At 44.6% G+C, this 23,075-nt stretch overlaps 1 protein-coding gene across 2 annotated transcripts in view; it reads right to left on the bottom strand.

The window, feature by feature from the left end:
* LOC102937746 (probable E3 ubiquitin-protein ligase HERC6) overlaps positions 1-11,415 on the bottom strand; it is a 62,937-nt gene extending 51,522 nt beyond the window's left edge. The window contains exons 1-2 of one of the 2 annotated variants that reach the window (XM_043545138.1): positions 11,348-11,415; positions 2,828-2,903 (exon numbers count right to left, since the gene is read on the bottom strand). The gene's annotated coding sequence lies outside the window, so the exon portion shown is untranslated. The remainder of the gene's footprint in view (positions 1-2,827; positions 2,904-11,347) is intronic. The other variant, XM_037896860.2, reaches the window with a different exon arrangement.
* Between the last annotated feature and the right edge of the window lie 11,660 nt (positions 11,416-23,075).

The raw sequence follows: 23,075 nt of genomic DNA, 5'->3' as shown, positions 1-23,075 counted from the left end.
GCCAGGAAAAGGTTTTCTGCATGCACACCACATAAAAATGTGAGTCATCAAAGACAACCACTTGGTCGTATGTGGTGTGAGAGTACCCTTGGTTGTTGGAATGAGAGAAAACTGCAGGCCATGTGACAGATCACTTGGCCTGGGTCATGCCCTTTTATGGGCACTGTAGCTTCCACTGCAAGAGATGTGCTGGATCATATTAAAGTAGTTCCGTATTAAAACCACAAATGAGTTTGATTCTTCATAGTTTAAATTCCAGGGTATTACTAATTAAGAGGTCTCTTGGTTTTTGGTACTGTTTCTCTCCCTCTATGTGTGAAACTTGCAAGCTGCTAATTGTGTTAGTACATCCTAAGACAGAGTCTTTTCTAAAAGCAATTCTTTGTAACAACTACAACTACTCACACTGAGAGAGTGACTCAACGCAATACTCTGTAACAACAGAAACAGCACACAGAGACTCCCCACCCTTTTTTTGTATTCATCTCTCTTTGTTAACAACCGTGATTAAAATAGAGATAGAGGATGTATGTGGATTGATGCTTGGTGTGGATAATAAATGAATGATCAGGGAGGTGCCAGCCTAAGAATCCAGTGTCCATCGGCCGAAGAAGGCGTCAAGTGGAAATAACCAGAGGACCCCTGGAGGGCAGACTGGACTCCACCCAACAGCCTCAAGGATGGGAGAACCAAAGAACAACACGGAGCCATCAGGAATATGCCATCTGCTGATTGATTCAACAACAGCACGATGAAGCAATTCCCATAGACTGGCATAGGAATAAATTCCTATAAAAATGGACTCTAGAAAGTGAGAACTTTGGGGTCTGATTCTGCAAACCAACTTCCAGGAGCATCAGATATGCATCTGACAAGGCCCTGCTCCCTCCTCATGTCCAGGCCACCTGGCCAGTGGCTTGGCATGAGCAACTCTAAGGCTGGTAACTATGATAACAACCTTGCAGAACCTGTGTGTGTGTATGAATGAATGTGTGAAGAAATATGAAATTGAATGGAATGTTATAGCTACAACTAACTGCTTACTAGGATTCTTTCTGTATTCACAATAAATGTGGCATTTTGCCTTTTCCCCTTTAATAAGATCCTGCTGGTTTTTATTTTATTGGTATAACAGATGGAGCAGAATCATGTCAAGCCCGGGATGGTGTCTATTGCGGCTCTGTGTCAGGTTATATTACAGCCAGCGTCGGTGTCTGTTCTCAGTTTCCAGGCTTCTTTGTAGAAGGCAATGCATGTAAGGGCGCTCTGATGAGTAAAGCATTAATGTCCAGGGGTCCCAGTGGAGACAAGCAGTTCAATGCAGAGTACTAACTCTCCAGGAACTTGTGACACCGATATTCAAAGACATGGAAGTGGATGGGTCTCACCCGGTCCTAGTAAAGAAGTCAGATGGTGCCATTGGCTATAGGCAGAGCCCTGAAGGCTGCATCCCCTCCATCTGTAAGAGAACTGTCTGCTCTCCAAGAGGGTAGAAGAAACGTTTGACCAACTTTATGGAGCAAAATGTTTCCTATTATCTGAAACTGAAGCCTTGCACAGGAAGGCTATTGCACGTCATTCCTGCCCCCTCCCCCAGTGACCTGTTGTCATGACTCCCATTCCAATTCAGTTGATCCAGCACCATTCAATGAATGGTAAGTTACCTGTTGGGTTGCTTACCTGGGTAACTGTTCACATGAAGCCCTGGCAGAGCTGGTCCTAGATGGTTCAGAGTGTGTAGCTGCATGTCTCCCTATCTACTTTAGGTACCTCGTCACTGCAGTACCTCAGTGCCTTCCACACTAACCTATTTATCCTCAACATGCCTCTGAGGTAGGGAAGTGCTAAAATCTCCATTTTACAGCTGGGGAACTGAGACACAGAGAGCCAACATGACTTGCCCAAGGTCATACAGGAATCCTGTGATAGAGCAGGGAATTGAACCTGGCTCTCCCAAATTATTGCCCTAACCACCAGACCATGCAGCACCTTGTAGGCAATCACAAAACCACCATCTGGTGTACTCAAAACCAGAGGGTGAAATTCATTTCAGCACAAGGCTTAAGGTTTTAAATCCCACTTAAACCCTCGATGGGACTCGAGTGGTGCATAGGCTGTGCACTGGCTTTCTGTACAGGACTGAAAGTCACCCCGTATTTTTAAAATAGTCCATAGCATTAATGAAAAGTCCATTTCAAATGTAAAATGAGCCTTTGTCAATTGTAATGCAAACTGCACCTCTAAACAGGTTACTTATCTGCATAATGACAGGTTTCAGAGTAACAGCCGTGTTAGTCTGTGTTCGCAAAAAGAAAAGGAGTACTTGTGGCACCTTAGAGACTAATCAATTTATTTGAGCATAAGCTTTCGTGAGCTACAGCTCACTTCATCGGATGCATGTGAAGTGAGCTGTAGCTCACGAAAGCTTATGCTCAAATAAATTGGTTAGTCTCTGAGGTACCACAAGTCCTCCTTTTCTTATCTGCACAAGAGTCCATGGTTGCTTTTTACACACCCTATTTAATGTAACATCAAATGCTTTCTGGATTCTCACCAAGACATTAATGAAAGAGGGAGAAGAATGTAGAAAATGGTCAAGGAGGAATTACAGGCTCCTGAGCTAATCCAGATACTGGCCAGGCAATGCAAAAATGAACATTAATAAGTAAAGGGAGCCATTTACAAAAGGCCCCTCTTTGATCAGGGCAGAATAAGGCAAGCTGCAGTGGTCGGTCCTGGTACAGTGGATGGGGGAGGAATGCTACCAATGTGGTGATTCAGAGAAAAGGCCTTTCAAATAATCTTCACAATCATTAATCTACTATACCTCACGCAGAGTCTCAGCCTGCCCCAGCAGCTCTCAGGATCACAATGCCATTTATTTTCACGCTGTGGTACATCTCCTGCAAATTAAAGGGGTAGTTATAGTGCAGTTAGTCACAACTCTTAATCCATTGCAAATACCAAGTCATGCCAATGTGCACGTTGGATATATTCAGCTATTCTGTTTTATTCAAAGCTTTGGAGATGCTTGAGCATGTGAGGATCTATATTTAAAAGACTACAGAAAGGGAAACAAAAAGAAAAGGAGGACTTGCGGCACCTTAGAGACTAACCAATTTATCTGAGCATAAGCTTTCGTGAGCTATAGCTCAAACAGTTAGCCAGAGGCTGTGAGGTGCTAGAACATAGGCTACAGCTACACCTCAAATTAAGGTGTAATTATATCTCTCTCTGAAGTGGCTAATAAAACAGAAGAGGTGAATATATCACAGGTGCACAAATGCACATTGGGATGACTTTGAATTTACAATGCATTAAGAGTTGTGACAGGCAAACCTAAAAAGGCTCAGAGTTTGGCTTATCAACATTACCCCAAACACTGCAAAGCCGAATCCGTTCTACCTTCTCTGTCAGTCTGTCTGTCCTGTCTCATCTATCATGTGATGAGAGGGAAACCAGAACTAGAGGCAACCCCAAAAGGATGGCAATATATGTATTGTGGGGCCAGGGCATAGATAGGTGGGAATACTGTATCCATGTGTTTTTGGAATGGAAAGGGAATATGTCATGAAACCTTAACTAACATTTCCCATGAACCCTTACTGGGCTACTTGCATGAGTAAGGATTACTCAAGTCAGTTAGCATTTGCAGAATCAGACCCTAACATTTTATAACCACAAGATCTAGACACTAACAACATTATCTTGAGTGTCTGGCAGTGGTTGATGTGAGGTTGTGCTGTCTCTGCCCCAGATTTGATGTTCTTTCTCTCCAGCCAGAGTTACAGGCCAGCACAGTTCCCAGGATGGTCCTGAGCCCTACCCAGTGACAGAGCTCCCACACATTCCAAACTCTGTCCAACATTAATGATCCAATTTTCTTTGGGCTGGTCTACACTAATGAGGTAATAGAGTAGCAGCCGTGTTAGTCTGTATTCGCAAAAAGAAAAGGAGTACTTGTGGCACCTTAGAGACTAACCAATGTATTGGAGCATAAGCTTTCGTGAGCTACATCGTGATCCGATGAAGTGAGCTGTAGCTCACGAAAGCTTATGCTCAAATAAATTTGTTAGTCTCTAAGGTGCCACAAGTACTCCTTTTCTTTTTTACTAATGAGGTAAGATGATCTAAGTTACACTAGTTCCATTATGTAAGTTACATAACTGAAATCAAAGTAACTTAGGTCGACTTACAATGGTGTCTACACCATGCTATGTCAACGGCAGACGTCTCCCATCGACATAGCTTCCGCCTCTGGGGGAGGTGGAGTACAGACGTCGACGGGAGAGCGCTCTCCCACTGACTTAGCGTGTCTTCACCGGACCCACTAAATCGACACTGCTGCATCGATCACAGTGGTGTTGATTTAGCCCGTAGTGTAGACATGGCCTTTGTATGTGATACAGGGATCTTCCAGCAGGAGCGTGGAGTAGAGTCCTCCTAGCCATTTTCTTGGAGTTAAATCTTCCATTCTGCCTGAAGGATTGCATGTTTTACAGACCCTGAAAACAAGGAGCTGGAGGTGGTTATTGTCTGAAACCAGTCTCCTGTCTTTATTCTTCTTGCCCATTTGCAGCAATAAATGCTGGAGTACAATTGCACTGAAGGCTATGGGTAAAATCCAGGCTCCACTGAAGTCAATGGCATAATCCCACTGGCTTCTGTGGGGTCAGGATTTCACCCTACTTCTTTTTAGGCTGTTTGCATGGCTTGTGAATCTCCTTTAGTTTATGGTAACAATGCGGATATGTTAAATTCTACACCTGCCTCTGACTTCCATTAACACGATGGGACCTTGAGTAAAAAGTAACGGGATGCTACCAACTTTAACATAATCAGCAAAATTCCCTAACAGAAATTCCCGGCCTGCTGATGATCAAGATGTTAAGGGACCAATGGAGGAGTCCATTGGAAAAGTATCCTTCTTACCTATTTACTGTTTCCCTGAAATTCACTTGAGACCATTTCTTTTCCTCACTCCTAATGTTTGTTGCGGTGACTACTGGAACCCAGGAAAGTACTACTGTATTATATCTCTGTCCATTTGATACTTGTATATGTGTTCATTGTGACACCTGTTATAGCTTAGTTAAATAAAACTCAGCCCTCTGGAGTGGCTTTGAAATCTACACATCTGTGGTTTTCATTGACTTGAGAAGCAACATGTAACTGTTCAAACAGCTTTTGCTGCAGCGCAATAAACTTTATTGGCATGATAGGATATTGCTAAATGTTACATAAATTAAATGCACTATAATCATCTAGCTAGGAGACATTTCACAGGGATAGCATAACAGTTCCCTTCTAATTCACTGCCAGTATGCCACAGAGTGAGGCTATTGCTTTAACTTCTCTCAGGGTTATTCTCAATTTTTCTTTCTCACTTTTTAAATTCCTTACATACTTTAGCTCTTCCTGTTACAGAGTAGCTCTCAAGGGTTGGCATGATCTTTTGCTAGGGTTCCTAGATTTCTGGGACTGTACAACTTAAAAAGATATAGTTATTTTCTGCTAGATCATCAGAGCTCATTGCTTGCCTTTGGAAAAGACCTGCCAACTTTCAGAAACCAGCTTCAAATATGAAAATAAAAATCGGTTTCTATGAATTTCCACTCATAGGATGAAATCCTAGCTCCTAGGATTGGCATCCAAGGACGAAGTAGTTGGAATTTAGGGGGCCAGGAGTTCACCCACAATATTTCAATGTTGGTTCTCTCTTTGCACTGAAAAGCGTGTGTCCAATATGCCATCTTTTGGCATCATTTGGTATATAGCATCAGCCATTCCCTTGTGGAATTTAGTGGGAGTGAAAACAGAAGGATTGTATAGAAATACAATAGGTTCTGTAGAAATTACTCTAAAATGTATAGACTTTAATAGAGAATTATGTTTGTTTAACCATTTAAATAGAATTCTGGTGTAGAGAGAGAATTTTCTCTTAAAGTCTATAGGATGGTTCAAACAACCTACAGAAAGGTTATCCTTTTCTACTAAATTGAATAGGACTTTTCAAGAAGATATTTTCATTTCATTTTCAAGAAGATTTTCTTGGTATTATCAAAATAACAGAGAGAAAGAAACTGCAGCAATCCATATTACCAGTATGATAAGAAATCACATAGCCAATTGGGTATGATTTAAAATAATAGGCCAATCGTTAGCACATTTTAGATTACTGTGTTTGTTCAGCAGTGCTGTATTTCCTCCCAGCTTTTTAATGTAAATATTGTAAAGTGACAAATCACTTAAACAACTTGAGTATTTCTACCAATGCCTCCGCTGTTTTAATTTTCATTTTTCCAATGACGACATCAACACCACCACAAATTTCTTGTGGTTAAATGGAGATAAGGTGCAGTATAACTACAGCTCACGAAAGCTCATGCTCAAATAAATTGGTTAGTCTCTAAGGTGCCACAAGTACTCCTTTTCTTTTTACAGTAATACTGGATTTAGAAAATGAGACCTTGGGGAAATGAGGCTTTAAACAAAATAAATGCAGTTCACTGATTATCTCAAAGCACTTTAGTTGTGTTGATGTTGCTAAGTACTATTATCCCTATTTTACAGATGGGGAAACTGAGTCAAAGAGTTTTCTTTTTAAAGGTTACTTGTCCAGGAGAGCCAGTGGCAGAGCCAGGAACTGAACCCAGAGCCCCTGACTTCCAGTCTCCTGCTCTAGTATGTCCATTATTAGTTTACTTTTGTTTGTATTACAGTAGCATTCAGAGGCCCCAGTCAGGGTCTGGATGCAGCTGTGCTGAGCACTGTACAGATACTATATCAAAACAATCTTCCCCCTGGCGATTTGCTGCGAGCCCACCTATCTCTACAGACATCTCCATGCCTACTTGTTCAAAGCAAACATGCATGTGCCTACCCTACTTATTAGGATCATGTTGTGTGTTGGAGTGAATACAGGCATAACCAAAATGGGGTTTCCCCTCTGAACTTTTGGAACCCAGACATCCCATTCATATTGGCCTTTCTAAATTAAAAGAACTATGAACCATCCAGGCAGATTTCTACCAGCAGTTCAGGATTCTTCTAGGCCGGGGGGAGGAGATGAGGGTAAGGGCCCCCATAAGGTTGTTTTTTAAATTGTGGGGGTTTAAACAGTGTATAAGGAAGAGAAAAATTTGCAGAAGGCTAATATTCAGATCCAGGATGTTTGTCCAAGTATCTGAAATGAAGACAATTTAACCTTCATGCAAAGCGCCACCCGTATTACTCAATTACACAAGCACACAGCTATAAATATCAGCTCTGGTTTGGTCCAGGTATATGCACCCATTTATCCAAGCAAACATCCACTTACACACAGAATGACTCAAACATGCTTACATTCATACAGTAATAACAACACATATACCAATACTCATTCTAGGGTTTCTGTCACCCTGGCAAACTGCAAAACAGTCACTAAGTGTGTTTATCTCCTGGCTAACTGCTGGTTCTATCAGGTAGACCTGAGTATAGGATACCAATGATAATACATACCTTCAGTCTCACATATCTGTACATACACTAGATACCTGTATAAAGCCCTGGATTTTTTCTTTAGCCGCTCCAAGCATCAGAGATCATTAGGTTAGCTACGATCGGCCATGTCAGCTAAAACGTCATCTGGGATGTGTGATGGCCAAGGGCAGGAGAAGGAGTATCTATGTGGAATACTACCTGCTGAGTGACGTGTGAAGCTGAATTGCAGGTGGTCTCCAGATATCAAAAGTTCCTTCTGGAACTATTCTGCCATCAACAACTCAATTTACGCCTGGGCAACCCCATCCCCTTTCTAAATGGGTTCAGGGCAGAATAGGACTCCTGGCCCTGCTTACAGTATTAAACCCTATGCAGTTATCCATTTGGTTGTCCACCATGCTGAGTGGTGTGTTATGACAAAGGAGCAGTGAAATGTAGCTTCCTCATTTGGTCCTAGAAACATTTGACTACATAACCGACTCTTTTTTTTTTTTTTTAAAAGGAGCGAAGCGGAAAAGTAACTCCTGCGTATCAAAGTGCAGGAGGCGTTTCAGGAGGGAAGAATGCAATTATTCACATTGGAATTTGTCCAGGGTTGACATCCCTCTGGTCACAAGAATGCCACGTGCTGCAGGAAACTGTGAGTCAGTCACACACTTCCCTCTGAGTTAACCAAAAGGAAAATTTTCCCGTAAACACCTGCTCAACCTGTTTTGATAGCAGCACATCTCAGTCCATTTAACAGCTGGAAGTGGCTCTGACTTTAAGGCTGGTTTGCTCTGATCTTATAGATAATTGTAGCAATGTCACTTGGACAAAGAGTCTACTGTGTGGCGCAAATTCCCCAGACAGGCCCAGGAGAACAAGGTAAAAGTATGGAGGTGGGTGGCATGAAAAGGTGGCTTTGTGTCTCCCGAGTACATCTGGTTCTCTGGTATAAGTCAAAGCAACCTATAGGCACCTGGGGATCAGCAGGATGCAGCCACAACCCAGCCATAACCCCTTTCGCTGGCCATGCCTCCTACCCCAGCAGCTGGAAGGGAACACAATATAAGAACTGCTGGGAAATCCTTCCCTGGTCAGACCTGCTGGCTTTAGGGCTGCTTTGAGCACAGCTATAGTGCACCAGAGAATCAAGGCCCTTATCTCCCATATTTAATATTATTTCTTACCTGAAATTGCAACAACATCCCCGTCAATCCAATCATAACAATATACTACTTCAAACCATTTGTCATTGTGTCAGGCTACTGAAACCGATATTAAAGTGTAAGTCAGTTACAATACTAAATACAACTATAGAACAGAAAATGTTAGTTTAGATTCTATTCCTCTATTTCTCTTCCAGCTATCCACTGTCCTGGTTCAGATCTTTCTGGAATGTTTTCTTTTAATTCATGAATCTGATAGAGATGCAGTAACTAATTTGTGAATATGACAAGAGAGACTGCTGACTTCACGTATTAACAACACAAATCTAAAAACCTTAGTAGCGTCAAAATAATATATTAGATATTTCTTGAAACTGCCATTTTTTCATTGATTGTCATATCAAATCAATTCGATCCATTCCATGTTATAAACATACACACACGCACACTGAGCTATCAAATGTATTATAACTTAACACTGCAGTTTCCTTTTAAGCTTCCAAAGGAGCAGTGAGTCATGGGCTAGAATGTGCATCTGCAGTGTCAATTAACTGACAGGCTGAATATCTTAGTTTTCCAAGGGCAGATAACCCCAAGGTCCATCTCAACACTTAGATAAACAGATCCCTGTGGTGCCCAGGCACTGTATGGACTCCTGACATCATGTTCCCTTTTGTAGAAGAAAGAAGAACCACACTGATATGACTGTCTGTTGAATTTTACACACCCCCAGGACCAGGGGAGCAAAGTGGGCAGTGAATCTGACCAGCAAGCGGGCAAGCCCTAAGGATAGTTGACGGATGATGCAAGTTCTTCCTTAATGTTTCATCAGGGCCTCACATCAGCCACATTATGTGCAAGCAATGCAAGCAACTGGCTGGAGCATTCCAGCTTCTGTGTACCGTGCTAGTCCTAGATACATGGCTGTTCGACCTCACACTGCCAAGCAACCTGCAGCTCCTAAGAACCCTGGTACTTATATGGTTTGAGCACTTCAGAATCTTTAATGTACTTATCCTCATAACACCCCTGTGTGTGACAGGGCAGTTGTTATTATCCCCAGGTCACAGATGGGGAACTGAGGCACAGAGAGGCTAAGTGACTTTCCCAGAAGTCTGTGGCAAAGGAGGGAATTGAACCAAGGCCTCTCCCTGGCTAGATCCCTAACCATTGGATCATTCTTCCTCTCAAAATTACAAATGACACTACAGCTGAACTGCCATGATGAAAACATGCAAACAGGACATTCAGACAGAGGCGTTTCATTTTATCTAATGCAGCAAAAAACACACCTTAAAGGGTTAAGACTTTCCCCCTAACTGAAATGTAACAAGCTAGTCTGGGGCAGTCACAGGGTGATGGCTACTGGAAAAAAATTCCACATCTCTGTGTTACTTCTTTCAGGGACTTGATATATCAGCCAAGAGACTTCCAGTAAATGCTAGCTCTGTGCTGTTCCCAATATCCAGTGGTTTAATGGGTGAGAGAAACATAATCACTCAAATCTGATGATCTAAGATTTCAACAATTAGGGATTTAGGTTATCTCACAATCCCTATGCTGGGAAAACTCCCATTTAAGTCAATGGAAAATTTTGTCATCCTATGGGCTGCAGGAGCAGGCTCACTGGACCTGATACAAACCTCATTTAAGTCAATGGAAAGACTCTTATTAACTTAAGTGGGCTCTGGGTCAGGCCTGTGATAGCCAGCAAAGATTATATTTTGAAGACTGAAGAGTTAGTTTAAATCTCTGTATATTGCCATGCCTTATCTCTGTGTACTTCCTTATGCTAAAAGCAGTAAGCTTTGACAATTCTAAACACAAGTTTTTGAATAACTCTGACGGGAAAGCCCAAGACATTGACTTTGTATGGAAACCATTTCTGGAACACTGGAAAAATGCAATAACTAGTCACAAATCAACACTAAGGACGAGAGCAGGGGATATCTCTATAGAGAGAAAAACTGCTGCAATACCTCACCCCTTCTCATATTCTATACATATTCTTTTGTCTTGAAAACACTGAATATCACATGTTCTGTGTAGCATGAAGAACTCAAGTGTTCTGCTTTTACTACTCTGCGTGCATTTACTTTAGGCTGTAAAATTTCATTTTGAAAACCATGTAACACTGATGCCATGTGCTTTTTGTTTTCCACAAACATGTATCATATATCCCAAACAGAGCACATTGCAAGTCTAATCTTGCGGTGACAAAGGCATGAAGCACAGTGGCAAATTTCATATCAGAAAGAAAAAGCCGCAACCTTCTAGCTAGATGTAGATGAAAAGCCTGCCCCACAATCACCCAACAACAGTTGGGGGTTGAACCAGACTCCCCAAGTGAGTAACAGGCAAATCACAAAAACAGATACAATCCTCCCATGTTTTTCAGTTCCTTTCCACAAGCCACCAACATCCCCTCTGTTTGAGCTGAGCCTCAGACAGCTTGCTTTCATCCATGCCCCAGACCCTAGGGCAGCACTCAGCTGAAACAGCCGAGCTGGATGAGACAGGTGTGTGTGGCATAAACATACCGAAGACACCACAACCCGTGCTTCCTCATTAAACCTCCTCGCAGCCTCAACTACATGTTAAACAAGAGGCGAATAGATGAGGAAATACAATAAACATAAAGAGCAGAGCACGCAAAGGACAACAATAAAATAACTATTCAGCAAATATTGTGAATTACGCTGAGTTTGCACCTGTAGATGATACATCTTTGAAGAAGAATTGCAAGTCACAAGCGTGCTCTTTCCCAGGGACTAGGAATGAGAAGGGGAAAAAATGTTATTTTCTTTGCAGTCATTGGATGAGAAGTTGACCAATAGCAATCCAAATCAGCCCCTACGCCCATCTGCATACCGTTTCACAGCCGGGAGGTGTGTGCTTGTTGCATGGAAAGAAATCAGGCAGGCAGTGATCTTTCATTCCATAATCCAGTGCATTACAGACAGTCATCCCTACTCTCAGTACTTTAGCATCAAGTCTGGAGCTGGAAGCGGAGGGAGCAGCTTCGCAGATGGCAATAAAGGCACGATCTGTGGAGGAATGGGACTATATTAAAGGAGTGTATGATCCCATATATCTGATCTATAACACAGACTGTCCCAAACATTGCTTCTTGCTGAGTACCAAACAACGCTCTCTAACAAAACTGATGAAGAATAGCTGCTATAGATACTTTTTAAGAATCTGTTTTAAAATATTCACCACTTAGTACTGAAAGAATAATTCCCTGTCATTGAATTACAACTGTCTGAAGGTTTTAGAGGCACAAATAAAATACAACTCTTAAAAAAAAAGTTCATTTACCATTTTACTGTAACAGTGTTTATGATTTCTCTCAGCAGACTTAGGGCCAGATTTTGAACTCAGTTTTGCCTGTGTAAATCTGGAGTAACTCTGTTGAAGTCAGTTAGGTTACTCCAGATTTACAAAGGCATCACTGAGATCAGAATCTGGGCAATTGTATTTCAAGTACATAATGCTTAACTGATGCTTTGATTCAGCACAAGCCTAATTTGTGCTGCTTTACAGCAATGACCAACTTTCCGGGACAATTTCAACTCAGACAGTTGAAACGCTATTCAGGGAGAGTGCCAAGGGCAATTCTACCATGGATTTTTAAAAATATATATTTTAAATAGTGGATTTTTCATGACACTGTGGCACTAATATCTTAACAAACATCTATGTGTCAATTTTTTAAATAGTAAAACAATATACAAATTCTACAGTCTTTTCAAGTTGGAGTGTAATCAAAATAACCTTTTCTGAGCGCACTTTTCAGAAAGCGTGGACTCTCTGATTAAAGACAATAGATTTTTGTTTTAGTGATTAGAGATGGGCCCTAATTATCACTCTTGATCTGAACTTTGGATCTGGTTTGAACCTTTGTAGAGATAGAAGCCAGCCATGAAGTTTGGATCCAGATGATTATATAGCTCACAGATGTGTAACCAGTTCTGATCTTCCCAATCAGGAGTGTTTGGATCTAAGACCCAACTCTGTGAATGTGTTTGTTTTACACGGTTCAGCTGGGTTACATAATTAATATTTCAAAACATGATCCCTTATCTACCTAGTGAGCCCAAAGTCAGAGGCAGAGCAAGCACATAAGGTATGTTAGGGATAGGGGCTTGCAACACAATAAAGTCTTATGACAAATACATGATCTCACCATAAGGGTATTTTTGCTAAGTATCAGGCCAAAGGCTAAATGCTGTAACTCACCTGAGAAGTGCCAGTGTCTATCAGAACACATAGCTTAGATTGTCTCATTGGTATCATATGACGGCCTTAGGTTAATTTTAATTTTATTTTTGAGCACATGCAATGCTTGTGAAATGTATCAGAGTGACAGCCCTGAAGAAAGAGATCTCCTGTATCCACCAAACCAGATACAGTATGGGTGGCAGCTATACATGCTTTGCCCACACTAACCTGCCACTGTGACTTATACCTGAGGTGGAGAGGCCTACTCTAGGGTCAAGAGGGCAAATCAGTTTCCATTTCATTAGTTTCACTTTGTTGAATGCTCTTGGGACTACCAAGAAGAGAAACGGTTGTTTGATGGTGAGTGCTGGAGTGTGACTGTGACCTTATTGACATGATCTGTGACCATATAGATCGTTGTTGCAGCCAGGGTCCTATGGTTGCACCAGGTCTTGTACAGAGGTCAAGTGGGGTGTCTATGGAAAGGTTGTAGTTTGCTGATTTTGATTATGCAGTCTGTATGTGTGTATCATTTTTGTATTTGAAGTTATGAATATTGGCTATGTACTTATATCTCAATGTGTTTGATTCTAAGTAGCCTCAGTGAAGCATTTGGTCAGCTTCTTGAGAAAGAACTATTCTCAGTAAGTGCCCAATCAAGAAATACTTAACTGACAATGGACTTTGGGACTTTGCCGATCCACATCTGAGCTTTCCTGGGAACATTCAAACTAACATGTAAACAACGGCATCGGCCTGCAAAAAGCTGAATCATTCATAGACATGTGACTTGTCCAGGTGGCTACAAACTCCATCTTGTTGCTGTGATTTTGCACAGGAGAACAAAGGGGTTTCCGCCCACAAGAGAAAGAATATAAAAGGCCCTGCAAACCCCTCCATTTTGTCTTCAGCTGGCTCAAGAGATGGCCTCTCCAGCCCCAAGAGATGCTTGAAAGAAACTGGAACAAAGGACAGTAATTATGGGGATGTGAGTGATTGCTGGACCCAGATTCGGAAGGAGTCCAGTCTATGAAAGAAGCTTATTGGAACATCTCTGGGGGTGAGATTTCATCTGTAATCAGTTTCTTAATGTTTTAGACTTGTGTATTTTGTTTTATTTTGCTTGGTAACTTACTTTGTTCTGTCTGTTGTTACTTGGAACCATGTTGGATCATATTAAAGAAGTTCTGTATTAAAATAACAAATGAGTTTGATTCCCCATAGTTTAAATTCCAGGGTATTACTAATTAAGAGGGAGGTCTCTTGGTTTTTGGCTGTTAATTGTGTTAGAACATCCTAAGACAGAGTCTGTTCTCAAAGCAATACTTTGTAACAACAACTACTCACACAGAGAGACTCAAAGCGATACTTTGTAACAACAGAAACAGCACACAGAGACACCCCCCCCCCGGCCCTTTTGTTGTATTTATCTCTCTTTGTTAACAACCATGATTAAAATAGAGATAGAGGATGTATGTGGATGGATGCTTGGTGTGGATAATAAATGAGTGATCAGGGAGGTGCCAGCCTAAGAATCCAGTGTCCATCGGCCGAAGAAGGCGTCAAGTGGAAAGAACCAGAGGACCCCCGGAGGGCAGACTGGACTCCACCCAACAGCCTCAAGGATGGGAGAACCGAAGAACAAGATAACCTCTGGCAGCATGGAGCCGTCAGGAATGTGCCATCTGCTGATTGATTCAGCAACAGCATGATGAAGCAATTCCCATAGACTGGCATAAGAAGAAATTCCTATAAAAATGGATTCTAGAAAGTGAGAACTTTGGGATCTGATTCTGCAAACCAACTTCCAGGAGCGTCAGATGTGTATCTGACGAGTCCCTGCTCCCTCCTCGTGTCCAGGCCACCTGGCCAGTGGCTTGGCATAAGCAACTCTAAGGCTGGTAACTATGATAACAACCTTGCAGAACCTGTGTGTGTGTGTGTGTGTGTGTGTGTGTGTATGAATGAATGAATGTGTGAAGAAATATGAAATTGAATGGAATGTTATAGCTATAACTAACTGCTTTCTATGATTCTTTCTGTATTCACAATAAATGTGGCATTTTGCCTTTTCCCCTTTAATAAGATCCTGATGGTTTTTATTTTATTGGTATAACAACCACTTAAATTATACTTTGTTTATAAATTAACCTAGAGTAAGTAATTAATACCTGGGGGAGCAAACAGCTGTACATATCTCTCTATCAGTGTTATAGAGGGCAGACAATTTATGAGCTTACCCTGTATAAGATTTATACAGAGTAAAACTTATTTATTTGGGGTTTGGATCCTATTGGGAGCTGGGTGTCTTGGTACTAGAGACAGGAGCACTTCTTAAGCTGTTTTCATTTAAGCCTGCAGCTTTCAGGTGTGTGGTTCAGACTCTGGGTCTGTGTTGGAGCAGACTAGAGTGTCTGGCTCAACAAGGCAGGGTTCTGGAGGCCCAAGCTGGCAGAGAAAACAAGTTAGAGGTAGTCTCATCACATCAGGTGACAGTCCCATCACAGTGACCATCTCAATTCACGTAGGCCATCAGATGATTTTTGGTCACTGTTGACCTGGGCTGGTTCTGAAGTGACGACATGGAGATGTTACCTGGCTCCACGCTCTATTACCAATCCTAGAGAGGGCAAACAATCTTGCACTGGCAGGGGTATAGATGAGATGGCCTAACAGTGTAATCCCTATGATTACATTCAGATTACATTGCCTCTGAGTCTCTGCTCTGATTGCAGACCTAATACAAACTGTCCATGGAGATTAAAATACATTTCTCCAAGTTTCAGTGCAGCCTGTGGATGTGAGCCATGGCTCTGGGCACTTACTACTGAACTGACATGGCACCATTCAAACCCCACCTGGACAGTTTGGCTTATTCCCCAACTGAATGAGACAACACTATTATGCTTCTAGACTCCAAAGCTAGAAGCACTTAGAGCAGAAGGAAATGTGAATGAGGAGGGAAATAAAAAGAATGAGAGAGACAATTGCAGAAGAACTTGAGTAGAGTGTACTAATGAAGGATGGGAAGAAAGGGGGGAAAAAACCCAGCTGGGGAGAAGAGGGCAGAGACAATAATGCAGGGAGCAAAACACAGAAGAGGAAGCAGAAAACAGAAAGTAAGGTGGAAAAAACGAGAGGAAATCTTGCAGGAACAGGAAATCATAGTGAAGAGGGGCTGCTTCCAGAAAAGCAAATTCCCATGTCATGAAGAAACAGCAGTGGGAGGAAGGTCCAAATCAGCTCAGCATTGCTGACAGTAAGTGTGGTCTGGAGGATAAGGCCCTGGAATGGGAGTCATGAGAGCACAGTTTTCTTTCCAGCTCTGCCAGTGACCTGCTGTGTCTGTGTGACTGTTGTAAGTTAGTGTGCCTGCATTTTCCCTCACACCTTTTGTCTTAGGCCCCTGTTTAAGTCAGTGGGACTACTGACAAGCTTAGGGTTAAGCATATTATCAAGAGCTTTGCTGGATCAGAGACTTAGACTGTGAACAGGTAAGGGCAGGGATTGTCTCTCACTCAGTATTTGTTTGTACAGTGCCTCGTACAAAAATGCACCAGCGTCGGTTGGGGCCCTAGCGGCTACTATAATACCAATAATAGCCTTTGCTCTTAAATGTTAACCCCTTGTTTTTCATCACTGACAGGCCCTGCACCACTTGGATCCAGTTCAGAAAGGAACCCCTCCCTTCAGAAAGAATTCCAACTCTTTTTCGGACTCCATAATTAGTAGTTTCCAGAGAGGGTTTATTTTCTTTGTGTTGCTTAAACAGAGATTCAGTGAACACTCGTGCACAGTAATAAGATTTACCAGGGTGGATTTAATTCTGAAGGCTGACAAGGATGTATGTCTTCTGGAAACCACATAACGTTCTGATGGGTCTTGGCTGCTGCTATGGCTAGCTAACTCTCGTTTTACATGCAGACCACAGGGATGGATTCTTTTAGAAGGCTCTTTGGCTGCATTTCTACCACTTGGAAACCAGAAGTGAATACATTTAGTCGCAAAGACATATTGTTATGATGGAAGTGCTGATTCTGTGGCTGACGCTAGGCCTATTTAGCTAGACATTAGAGGATTTGGAACAGGGACAACCGACATTCAAGTCTGATTCAGAACAGAGAGTAAAGCTGGCACTGCAGAAGATGATGATACCGTGGGTAGCTCTAAAAGAGTAAAACAGTTGCCTTGTGATGACTTTGCATATACACATACATGGCCAAGAATCTTCCTAGTGATTTTGGCTGCTTCAGTTTTTGGGTGCTCAATCTGAGACACTTTAATTGGGCTTAAATGCTAAGTCCTCTGAAAATTAGGTGTCTTTAAGCAAAAAGAAAAGGAGGACTTGTGGCACCTTAAAGACTAACCAATTTATTTGAGCATAAGCTTCTGTGAGCTACAGCTCACTTCATCGGATACTCAAATTGGGTACCCCAAATGATTAGTCTCTTCTGAAAATCTAGTTCCTATAGATGTAACACCACCTGCTGTAATGAATCTGCCAGTGATTGGATTTGGATGTCAAAGCAAGACACAAGGAAAACAATGGCAGGGGTTACACTTTATGAAGTACTAATACTGTAGGAATCTTAACCAAATAAAGAAAAATCCCATGTGTTATGAACACTGAATAAAGCTGATGCTGCCCTTTCTTCATCTTCATAAATGATGCCAGATTTCCTTTTCCTCAGTTCCTGCTGTGAAGGCTCTCTGCTCTGAGTAGACAGGGTAAGGTTAATGGGAGGATTTATTTCAAAAGCTTTTGCAATTAATTTCGTGTTCTGTGCCTAGTCAAAGATTGCGTTTTGGTGGCACCATATGACGTAACACGAGAGTGACCTTGTGGGATGCATTACCTGAGGATGAGTCAGCTCTTTCCCTACAACCAACTGCTTTGGAAGAGAAGTGTGCGCTGCAGAAAATCCACCTCTCTTTCCTTCAAATAACCCTGAAGGGAAACATCTGAGAAAACAATAACTGGTCTTTTTTTACTAGATGAGGCCCTCTTTCTTGAGGGATTTATTAATCTATTGCCACATATGACTTATGATTTTTTTTATTACTCTTCTCTAGAAAATGAACACAAAATGGGCCAGATTCAACTAGTGCAACTATATTCTCTTTGGTGGAGTTACACCAGTGATTAATGTGATTCTACCCTTAGATACAGTTAAATATGTATACTATTAACTGGTTTAATAAGCAGGCTTTGGGCCAAATTCTCTGCTGGTGTAAAATGCACAAAACTCTGTTGAAGGCAATGGAGCTGCACCCAATAAAAAATATGGTCTGGCCCACTGACTTCTTGTTTCAGTTCATTGCAGAATATGTACCTCATGGGACAACACATCTAGCCAGGGACAGCTTTCGGCACAGTCTGACTTGGCAGCTGTCACATTCTAGTGAGGCACATGAGGTGGCCCTGCTTTTGATGATGACAATGAATCCTTCTGCCAGCCCATCCTGAAGTGCTTGCTCCCTTCAGGTTCTCCTCTTCTCCTACTCAGGTTCACATTGCACACACCAGGAGCACAGAGACACATGAGAAGAGTAAATGGCTGCTGGGAAGAGTGTTGTCCATGTGTTATAATAATTAAGATGTGTGGATGTTGCTGCCGTTCTGTGGGGGAAAATAGCGAGGGACGTTGCTTGGTGAGAGGACAGAGAGCTATCCGCTAGGATTGCCACGACTGATTCCCCGGAAGGGGTGAAGAAGAGCAGCTGTCTGTTTCCCCATTGGAGGAGAAAAAGGATGTGGTGCTGGATTCCCAAATTTCCTCGTGGAAAGGAGGAACCTGCTGATAGGCTCCTCCCAGAAGAGATTCCCATTGAGGTATGATGAAGCCCCAGTGACAAGCTAAGCCCCCCACAGAAGACATAAGCTTTGTGTACCCTGCCTGTAGGTAAATGATCAGGGTGACATGACATGAACACATAGAAAGACAAAGTTCCTGCAGCAGAGTCCAGAATCAAAGCAGTGGAACATGGGTGGGAACCTGGGGGTTAGCGGAGAACCGGGGCATGCTGGGGTCACACGGAGGAGGAAATGAAATAATGAGTCATTGCCCAGTAGTGACTGAATTTCAAGCATCCCTCTCCCCATATCTAATAATTTTATTAAGATAATGTTGAAATAAGAAACGGTACAGAGTTCAAGCACAGAAGTTTCTGGTTGTCAGGGGATAAGGTACAGGTTATCAAGCGGTGCGAAATTCGATTTAGGAGCTGGTGGAGTAAGGATTACATAATAATCTGCAATCTCCCCGACTGGGGGTAAAAGTTTAACCGGTCAGAGTACAGACATTGAGATATGGGGGTAAGTTATCCAAATAACAGCTATGTTCAGGTGCGGACTATAGTGAGTGGATACGATGGTGGGGATGGGTCTACCCTCATTTGGTGGGATTTAATGTTCAGTGGGTTTATGGTTCCAGTTCATACGGTCCAATGGGGGAAGCCTCTCAGTCCCTTTCCCACAGTGTGTGCACAATGACGTACCGGCTCACTCCTCCTGGTACTGTTGGTGGCCGGTGATGTGTTCGATGTAGATGTCCCTGGACCATCGGATGGTGTCCGAGACCATGAGGCGCCGCATGAGCCGTGCGTAGCGTCTACCGATCCCGCAGGTCCGCAGCACACTCTCGTTGCAGGGGTCCCAAGCGCCCAGGGCTCCGACGATCAGGGCGTCCAGCTGCACCTCGTAGCCCTTCAGTCTCAGGGTGCCGGCCAGGGGGGCGTATTTTTCCAGTTTCCGAGCTCGGGCTTCTCGGAAGGCCGGGGTCCTGTTCTCGAAGGGGACCGTGATGTCGACGAGGATGATCTTTTTCTGGGCCTCGTCGGTGACGACCACGTCGGGTCACAACTGGCTGTCGGTACCGGGGATGGTGCAGTTCACGGCGACCTCCCCCAGGCGCGGTGCGATGGCTTTCACCAGGCGGTTCTGGATGGCGTTGTGGCGCAGCTGCCAGGCTCTGGAGCGGGGCTTGCAGCTGCACAGGACGTGGGGCAGGGTCTCATTGGAGTAGCCGCACGTCCTGCAACGCTTGTCTCGGTTCCCGTGGCGGACGGCTCTGTTGAGCGGGACGCAGTTGAGCCGGGCGCGGTGGATGAACCGCCAGTCGGCGAAGCGGGTGAAGCCGCCCCCGGCAAGGGAGTGGTTGCTGGCGTCCCACTTGCTGGTCAGTTCGAAGGCTTTTCCCTGGTCCAGCTTACGCTTCAGGGCTTCTATGTACAGCAAATGGATGGCTGCCTTCATGGTCCTCTCCAGCAGACCCCTGGCGCTCGGGGTGACGATGGTGTTGTCCTCAGATCTGATCTGCGGCACCAGGACTCCCAGCTCCTGGTGCTCCTTGCACCACTCCCAGCGGCAGCCAATGCGCTTCCCCAGGTGGCGCATGGCATTGCGGGCGCGGGACCACAGTGAAGCGATGTCGCCCCCATCTCGGCCGAATTCGCCATCCAGGGAACCGCTCAGGAAGCTGGCGGTGTCTTGGTTGGAGGGGGCTCTACCGATCCGCTTTTGTGTTGCGTCATGGAGGGCTTTTGCTGTGATGCTCCTTACCATGGCGTCGGGACAAGTCAGCAGGCGGAAGGCGTGGGTGATCACCGCAATGTCACATAGGTCACCCATGCGGGGGACATTGGCACCGCCATGCCTGTGGGTGATATAGACCAGCTCGTTGCTGGCTCTCTGGGGAAGGAATAACCACTTCTTCACCAGCTGCCGGATGATCTTGTCTGCCTTGTTGAGGGGTACCTTTGCCACGGCGGATCCCCTCAGGACGAACGAGATGCGGGGGATCAGGAAGGTGTTCAGGGCGTTTATCTTTTGCCACGGTGCTAGCAGTGAGGTGTCGATCTTGGCGGCATCCTGTAAGATCTCTTGGATGGTATCCTCGGGTGTCTGTCGGACACGGAAACCAGTCGGTGTGCCGAGGTGTCGGTAGGCCTGCCCCTCTGCCAGGGGGATGACGGGCTCGCCCTGGATCTGGAATTCTGTCGCCTGCACCGAGTCCCTTTTGCTGCCATCTATGTGGAGGGATGCACACTTCTTTGCATTGAAGCGGAGCCCCATCCAATCGGCAGCTCGACTGGTGGCATCTAGCATACGCTGGAGGTTCTCTGGGTCGTCTGCGGTCAGGACCAGGTCATCCGCGTAAGCCAGGACGCTCACCCTCTCACCGTGGAGGTTGAAGCCATCTGCGCCCTTGGAGATCACTCGCAGCAACGGCTCCATGGCGAGGTTAACGACGATGGGGCTGAGGGGACAGCCCTGCTTAACTCCGCTCTGGATCGGGATCTCGGCGGTCTCCCCTTTGACCGAGCGAATGGTGGTGCTGCATCCCTCGTACATCTCGTGGATCACACGGAGGAAGTTCTCTGGCATCCCAAACTCCTGGAGTGTGGCAAAGATGTGGTGGTGGGGCATGGACGCAAAGGCGTTGACCAGGTCAAGCCATGCTACCGTACACTACCTCCGCGCCCTTCTGGCCATTTCGATGATGGTTTGGAGGACAAAGTTGTGTTCATAGCAGCGCTCGCAGGACATGAAGCCTTTCTGGGTGGAGCTGATGGCCCCCCCGCACACCGACCACTCCGTGATCCTTGACGCCAGGCAGCTGGCATAGAGCTTGTACATTGTGGAGCAGAGGGAGCTGGGCCTCCAGTTGCTGGGGTCATCCCGCTCACCCTTCTTGTACACCAGAACCGTCATGGCCTTCTTCCAGGAGCTGGGAGTCCAGCAGAATCGCTTGCACTGGTTGAAGAGCGTGGCGAGGACCAGGCAGCTGGGATCTAGCTTTTTCAGGAGGCTGTAGCGGATGCCGTCTTTCCCGGGAGCTGTGTTTTTTGTTTTTGAGAGTCTGGCCAACACTTCCTTGGGCGTGAAGTCAGTTTCCAGGGCACCTGCTTCGTCCACACGGGGCAGGGGGCGGAGGCACCCTGGGCGCAGCGCGCCATACTGGGCTGTGTGGTCGAGCTACACACCTGATCAGTCCAATGATAGCCACCCAACATGGGCCAAGGACGCAGAGATGGGAAGATAGGACAGGCGTAACTTTCGTGAAGTTACTCATTCAGTATTTACCAGTGGCTGCTGATACAGAGAGCTTTTAAACAAAACCCCTGGCCCTGGAAGCCCTGAGATTGGTCTAAGTGCCATACAAACCAAACTCCCTTACAGAAGCATGCCGAATTCAAGGGGAGCCAAGGACCAGCTAAAGCATTTGGGAGCTTGTAACAAGCATTGCGTCCCTTCATAAGAACTGGGTCAGACGAAAGGTCTATCTAGCCCAGTATCCTGTGTTCCAACAGTGGGCCAATTCCAGGTGCCCCAGAGGGAATGAACCGAACAAATGATCCATCCCCTGTTGCCCATTCCCAGATTCTGGCAAACAGAAGCTAGGGACACCATCCCTGCCCATCCTGGCTAATAGCAGGTCCTGAAAGGATCAGCGAAAAATGCAGCCTTCCAGTATCCCATTACGCAACTTTTGGCAGGGAAACATTTGTTTTTTTCCCCGTCACACGTGGGGACCTGGTGTTGTTGCCATCTTTTAGCAGGGAAACTTTGTGTACCTGATTCTGTCAGACTACAGACGAGATTCAAACCAATCATTTGGGTGATGTGATCCACGGTCAGAGATGACTCTGAAAACAAATCTTTTTTCCATGGGAGCCCAGAGACAAACAAATAATTTGATTTTGCAAACAGAGTGAATTATTTATTCTCCACAACAATAAATATCCAAGATGCAAAATAGTCCAAAACATCCTGAACTGCTCTTTGCACTCTTCTTGGGGTCTCTGCAGCTCAGAGTATGCTGGATGCAGTTTGCCTAGTCAGATTGCTGACTTTTAGCCACGAAGCAAAGGAGAATTTAATCTTCCACTAGTCTCTTCTCCAGTCTCGTACAGATCCAGGCACTCCCCACAGCCTTACACCTAACCCTTCCCACTCCCATTGGGGCCAACAGGGCGTGGGGAGGAAATCTGCTCTCCCCAAGGGTAGGATTGCTGTCACTCACTTCATTGCCATGCAGGTTAGGGACCATGCCTGATTTCCCCCACCCCCTTCCTTCACGCTGGTGTAAATCAGGAGTAACTCTATTGAAATACAGCAGGAGCAGGAAGGAATCTCATTGCGTTGAGAGCAGAATGGGGCCCCGGGACAGGGAGAGGGAAGGGGGCAGAAGGAGGCTCGTTCGATTTCGCAGG

The sequence above is a fragment of the Chelonia mydas genome, chromosome 4 (genome assembly GCF_015237465.2).
Source record: "Chelonia mydas isolate rCheMyd1 chromosome 4, rCheMyd1.pri.v2, whole genome shotgun sequence".
In the NCBI taxonomy this organism is placed as follows: domain Eukaryota; kingdom Metazoa; phylum Chordata; order Testudines; family Cheloniidae; genus Chelonia; species Chelonia mydas.
This window is presented reverse-complemented; position numbering and strand designations above follow the sequence as displayed.